This window comes from Arachis stenosperma, chromosome 3, assembly GCF_014773155.1.
Source record: "Arachis stenosperma cultivar V10309 chromosome 3, arast.V10309.gnm1.PFL2, whole genome shotgun sequence".
Classification (NCBI taxonomy): Eukaryota; Viridiplantae; Streptophyta; class Magnoliopsida; order Fabales; family Fabaceae; genus Arachis; species Arachis stenosperma.
The window spans coordinates 40,959,921-40,967,046 of NC_080379.1; the positions used below are offsets into that span (position 1 = coordinate 40,959,921).

Below are 7,126 nucleotides of genomic sequence, written 5' to 3' on the forward strand. Positions count from 1 at the left end.
GTGACATAGAGGATTCCACATTTTCTTGTTCCCTTCTCTTTCATATGAGCAGGAGCAAGGACAAAGGCATTCTTGTTGAAGCTGATCCTGAACCTGAAAGGACTTTGAAGAGAAAGCTAAGAGAAGCCAAAGCACAACTCTCTTTAAAGGACCTGACCGAATTCTTCAAGGAAGAAAACATGGCAGCAGAAAACAACAACAATGCAAACAATGCAAGGAAGGTGCTGGGTGACTTTACTGCACCTACTCCTGATTTTTATGGGAGAAGCATCTCTATCCCTGCCATTGGAGCAAACAATTTTGAGCTTAAGCCTCAATTAGTTTCTCTAATGCAACAGAATTGCAAGTTCCATGGACTTCCAATGGAAGATCCTCATCAGTTTTTAGCTGAATTCTTGCAAATCTGTGACACAGTCAAGACTAATGGGGTTGACCCTGAAGTCTATAGACTGATGCTATTCCCTTTTGCTGTAAGAGACAGAGCTAGAATATGGTTGGACTCTCAACCTAAAGAAAGCCTGGACTCTTGGGAAAAGCTAGTCAATGCCTTCTTGGCAAAGTTCTTTCCACCACAAAGATGGAGTAAGCTTAGAGTGGAAGTCCAAACCTTTAGACAAAAGGATGGAGAATCCCTCTATGAAGCTTGGGAAAGATACAAACAATTAATCAGAAGATGTCCATCTGACATGCTTTCTGAATGGAGCATCATAGGTATTTTCTATGATGGTCTCTCTGAACTATCTAAAATGTCCTTGGATAGCTCTGCAGGAGGATCTCTTCATCTAAAGAAGACGCCTGCAGAAGCTCAAGAATTGATTGAAATGGTTTCAAATAACCAATTCATGTACACTTCTGAGAGAAATCCTGTGAACAATGGGACTAGTCAGAAGAAAGGAGTTCTTGAGATTGACACTCTGAATGTCATATTGGCTCAGAACAAGATATTGACTCAACAAGTCAATTTGATTTCTCAAAGTCTGTCTGGAATGCAAAATGCACCAAACAGTACTAAGGAAGCTTCATCTGAGGAAGAAGCTTATGATCCTGAGAACCCTTCCATGGAAGAGGTAAATTACCTAGGAGAACCCTATGGTAACACCTATAATTCTTCATGGAGAAATCACCCAAATCTCTCATGGAAGAATCAAGAGAGACCTCAACAAGGTTTCAATAACAATAATGGTGGAAGAAACAGGTTTAGCAATGGCAAGCCTTTTCCATCATCTTCTCAGCAACAGACAGAGAGTTCTAAGCAGAATACTTCTGACTTAGCAACAATGGTCTCTGATCTAATAAAGACCACTCAAAGTTTCATGACTGAAACAAGGTCCTCCATTAGGAATTTGGAAGGACAAGTGGGTCAGCTGAGCAAGAAAATTACTGAACTTCCTCCAAGCACTCTCCCAAGTAACACTGAAGAAAATCCAAAAGGAGAGTGCAAAGCCATAAACATGGCCGAATTCTGGGAGGAAGAAGAGGCAGTGAACGCCACTGAGGAAGGCCTCACTGGACGTCCACTGGCCTCTAATGAGTTCCCCAATGAGGAACCTTGGGAATCTGAGGCTCAGACTGAGACCATAGAGATTCCCTTGGACTTGCTACTGCCTTTCATGAGCTCTGATGAGTATTCTTCCTCTGAAGAGGATGAGTATGTCACTGAAGAGCAAGTTGCTAAATACCTTGGAGCAATCATGAAGTTAAATGACAAGTTATTTGGAAATGAGACTTGGGAAGATGAACCTCCCTTGCTCACCAAAGAACTGGATGACTTGTCTAGGCATAAACTGCCTCAAAAGAGGCAGGATCCTGGGAAGTTTTCTATACCTTGTACCATAGGCACCATGACCTTCAAGAAGGCCTTGTGTGACTTAGGGTCAAGTGTAAACCTCATGCCCCTCTCTGTAATGGAGAAATTAGGGATCCTTGAGGTGCAAGCTGCAAGAATCTCACTAGAAATGGCAGACAACTCAAGAAAACAAGCCCATGGACTTGTAGAGGATGTTCTGGTTAAGGTTGAAAACCATTACATTCCTACTGATTTCATAGTCCTAGAGACTGGGAAGTGCATGGATGAATCCATCATCCTTGGCAGACCATTCCTAGCCACAGCAAAGGCTGTGATTGATGTTGATAGAGGAGAGTTGATCATTCAAGTGAATGAAGAATCCATGGTGTTTAAGGCCCAAGGATATCCCTCTATCATCATGGAGAAGAAGCATGAAGAGCTTCTCTCAAAACAGAGCCAAGCAGAGCCCCCACAGTCAAACTCTAAGTTTGGTGTTGGGAGGCCACAACCAAAATCTAAGTTTGGTGTTGAAACCCCACATTCAAACTCTAAGTTTGGTGTTGGGAGGTTTCAACAAGGTTCTGAGTGTTTCTGAGGCTCCATGGGAGTCCTCTGTCAAGCTAATGACATTAAAGAAGCGCTTGTTGGGAGGCAACCCAATGTTTTATAATTAATTATTTTCTTTTGTTATTTTATCTTTTTTGTAGGTTGATGATCATAAGAAGTCACAAAAATAATGAAAAAAGCAAAAACAGAATGAAAAACAGGAAGAAAAACAGCACACCCTGGAGGAAGAAGCTGCTGGCGTTTAAACGCCAGTAAGCCTTGCTGTTGGGCGTTTAACGCCCAGTCTGGCACCCTTCTGGGCGTTTAACGCCAGAAAGGGGCACCAGACTGGCGTTAAACGCCAGTAAAGGGCAACAACCTGGCGTTAAACGCCAGGAATGGGCACCAGCCCGGCGTTTAACGCCAGAAATGCCTCAAAACGTGATTTTGAGCAACTTTTGGTGCAGGGATGACTTTTCCTTGACACTACAGGATCTGTGGACCCCACAGGAGCCTACCATCACTCTCTCTCTTCTTCCCCCATTCACCAATCACCTCAATACCTCTCCCCCAAAAAACCCCTCACCTATCAAATCCCATCTTTCTCTTCACCACTCACATCCATCCTTCATAAAACCCCACCAACCTCACCCTTCAAATTCAAACCACTTCCCCTCCCAAACCCACCCTCAAATGGCCGAACCCTCATCCCCCTCTTTCCTATATATACCCCTCTTTACCCCTTCATTTTCACACAACCTAAACACCATTTCTCCCCCTCCTTGACCGAATACACTACCATCTCCCTTCTTCCTCATTTCTTCTTCTTCTACTCTCTTCTTTCTTCTTTTGCTCGAGGACGAGCAAACATTTTAAGTTTGGTGTGGTAAAAGCGTTGCTTTTTCGTTTTTCCATAACCATTATGGCACCAAAGGCCGGAGAAACCTCTAAAAAGAGGAAAGGGAAAGCAAAAGCTTCCACCTCCGAGTCATGGGAGATGGATAGATTCCTCTCAAAGGTGCATCAAGACCACTTCTATGAAGTTGTGGCCTTGAAGAAGGTGATCCCCGAAGTCCCCTTTTTACTCAAAAAGGGTGAATATCCGGAGATCCGCCATGAGATCCAAAGAAGAGGTTGGGAAGTTCTCACCAACCCCATTCAACAAGTTGGAATCTTGATGGTTCAAGAGTTCTATGCCAATGCATGGATCACAAAGAACCATGACCAAAGTGTGAACCCGAATCCAAAGAATTATCTTACTATGGTTCGGGGGAAATACTTGGATTTTAGTCCGGAAAGTGTGAGGGTGGCGTTCAACTTGCCTATGATGCAAGGAGATGAGCATCCTTTCACTAGAAGGGTCAACTTTGATCAAAGGTTGGACCAAGTCCTCACAGTCATATGTGAAGAGGGCGCACAATGGAAGCAAGATTCAAGAGGAAAGCCGGTCCAATTGAGAAGGCATGACCTCAAGCCCGTGGCTAGAGGATGGTTAGAGTTCATACAACGCTCAATCATTCCCACTAGCAACCGGTCCGAAGTTACCATAGACCGGGCCATCATGATCCATAGTATCATGATTGGAGAGGAAATAGAGGTTCATGAGGTTATAGCTCAAGAACTCTATAAAGTGGCAGACAAGACCTCCACTGTGGCAAGGTTAGCCTTTCCTCACTTCATTTGTCACCTCTGTTATTCAGTTGGAGTTGACATAGAAGGAGATATCCCCATTGATGAGGACAAGCCCATCACCAAGAAAAGGATGGAATACACAAGAGACCCCTCTCATCAAGAAATCCCTGAGATTCCTCAAGGGATGAGTTTTCCTCCACAAAACTATTGGGAGCAACTGAATACCTCCCTAGGAGAGTTGAGTTCCAACATGGGACAACTAAGGGTGGAGCACCAAGAACACTCCATCATCCTTCATGAGATTAGAGAAGATCAAAGAATCATGAGGGAGGAGCAACAAAGGCAAGGAAGAGACATTGAGGAGCTCAAGCACTCCATAGGACCTTCAAAAGCAAGGAAGAGCCGCCATCACTAAGGTGGACCCATTCCTTGATTTCCTTGTTCTTTATTCCTTTGTTTTTCGAATTTTATGCTTTATGTTATCCATGTTTGTGTCTTATGATCATTAGTGTCTTAGTGTCTATGCCTTAAAGTTATGAATGTCCTATGAATCCATCACCTTTCTTGAATAAAAATGTGCTTAATTGAAAAAGGAAGAATTGCATGAATTTTGAATTTTATAATAGTTTAATTATTTTGATGTGGTGGCAATATTTTTGTTCCCTGAATGTATGTGTAAACAGTGCATATGTATCTTGAATTTGTGGTTCATGAATGTTGGCTCTTGAAAGAATGATGAAAAAGGAGACATGTTACTGAGGATCTGAAAAATCATAAAAATGATTCTTGAAGCAAGAAAAAGCTATTCAAAAAAAAAAAAAAAGAGAAAAAAACCGAAAAAAAAAAATCGAAAAAAAAAGAAAGAAAAAGAAAAGAAATAAAGTTGTGATCCAAGGCAAATAAGAGTGTGCTTAAGAACCCTGGACACCTCTAATTGGGGACTTTAGCAAAGCTGAGTCACAATCTGAAAAGGTTCACCCAATTATGTGTCTGTGGCATGTATGTATCCGGTGGTAATACTGGAAGACAGAGTGCTTTGGGCCACAGCCAAGACTCAATAAATAGCTATGTTCAAGAATCATCATACTTTACTAGGAGAATCATTAACACTATCTGGACTCTGAGTTCCTAAAGAAGCCAACCATTCTGAATTTCAAGGGATAGATTGAGATGCCAAAACTGTTCAGAGACAGAAGGTTAAAAGCCCCGCTCATCTAATTAATACTGATCTTCACAGATGTTTTTGGAATTCATTGCATATTCTCTTCTTTTGATCTTATTTGATTTTCAGTTGCTTGAGGACAAGCAACAATTTAAGTTTGGTGTTGTGATGAGCGGATAATTTGTATACTTTTTGGCATTGTTTTTAGTATGTTTTTGATATCTTTTAGTTAGATTTTAGTACATTTTTATTAGTTTTTATTTAAAATTCACTTTTCTGGACTTTACTATGAGTTTGTGTGTTTTTCTGTGATTTCAGGTATTTTCTGGCTGAAATTGAGGGACCTGAGCAAAAATCTGATTCAGAGACCAAAAAGGACTGCAGATGCTGTTGGATTCTGACCTCCCTGCACTCGAAGTGGATTTTCTGGAGCTACAGAAGCCCAATTGGCGCGCTCTCAACGGCGTTGGAAAGTAGACATCCAGGGCTTTCCAGCAATATATAATAGTCCATACTTTGTCCAAGATTTGATGGCCCAAACCCGCGAAGCAATCCGGCCTCAGGAATTCCAGCGTTAAACGCCGGAACAGGAATAAAAGTTGGAGTTAAACGCCCAAACTGGCATGGGAGCTGGCGTTTAACTCCAGAAAAGGTCTCTACACGAATTTCCTTGATTGCTCAGCCCAAGCACACACCAAGTGGGCCCGGAAGTGGATTTTTATGTCATTTACTCATTTCTGTACACCTTAGGTTACCAGTTTACTATTAATAGGACCTTTTACTATTGTATTAGAGAGACTTTGGTAGCTATCTTCACTTTTATGCTATCTTAGATCTTTGGGAGGCTGGCCATTCGGCCATGCCTGGACCTTATGCTTATGTATTTTCAACGGTGGAGTTTCTACACACCATAGATTAAGGGTGTGGAGCTCTGCTGTACCTCGAGTATTAATGCAATTACTATTGTTCTTCCATTCAATTCCGCTTGTTCTTTTACCAAGATATCACTTGTTCTTCAACCTATGAACAAGGTGACTGACAACCATTCTTGTTCTACAAGCATTCGAGGCTTTAGTGAATATCTCTTGGATTCCTGATTGCACGATGCATGGTTGATCGCCTGACAACCGAGTGCTCGCCTGACAAACGAGCCAGCCATTCCGTGAGATCAGAGTCTTCGTGGTATAGGCAGGAACTGATGGCAGCATTCAAGAGAATCCGGAAGGTCTAACCTTGTCTGTGGTATTCTGAGTAGGATTCAATGATTGAATGACTGTGACGTGCTTCAAACCTGTAACCTACTGGGCGTTGGTGACAATGCAAAAGAGTTATTCCGGTAGGGGAGGGAACCAAACCGGTGATTGGCGGCACTGTGACAGAGTGCTTTGCATTAGCTTTCACTGCGCGGACGGGAGGTAGCTGCTGACAACAGTGAGACCCTACACGAGCTTGCCATGGAAAGGAGTAAGAAGGATTGGATGAAGGCTGTAGGAAAGCAGAGAGACGGAAGGGAAGGCATCTTCATACACTTGTCTGAAGCTCTTACACCAATGATATACATAAGTATCACTATCTTTATCTTTTATGTTATTTTCGTTCATCATCATCATATACATTTGAGTTTGCCTGACTAAGATTTACAAGATGACCATAGCTTGCTTCAATACTAACAATCTCCGTGGGATCGACCCTTACTCACGTAAGGTTTATTACTTGGACGACCCAGTGCACTTGCTGGTTAGTTGTGCGAAGTTGTGTAATGCCATGGTATTGAGCCACCAAGTTCTTGGAGCCATTACCGGGGATTATTTGAGTTGTGAAAAAGTATAGTTCACAATTTCGCCGACCAGCCATGCATACACTTTTGACTGGGACGCTGTTCTCAGAGTTATTGCTCGTCCTGGCAGCAAATGGATCTTCGGATACCATCGTTCCCGTCCTAAGGGAATCTCGGCTTCCGCCCTTACCTTAGAGGCTCACGTATGGGCACAGATCATGTC

The 7,126-nt window shown here is 42.5% G+C and overlaps 1 non-coding gene across 1 annotated transcript; it reads right to left on the reverse strand.

Moving 5' to 3' along the window:
- Positions 1-584: 584 nt before the first annotated feature.
- On the reverse strand, positions 585-688 carry LOC130971700 (small nucleolar RNA R71). Its single transcript, XR_009082913.1, has one exon. It is a non-coding gene; the product is annotated as a small nucleolar RNA R71 (small nucleolar RNA).
- Between the last annotated feature and the right edge of the window lie 6,438 nt (positions 689-7,126).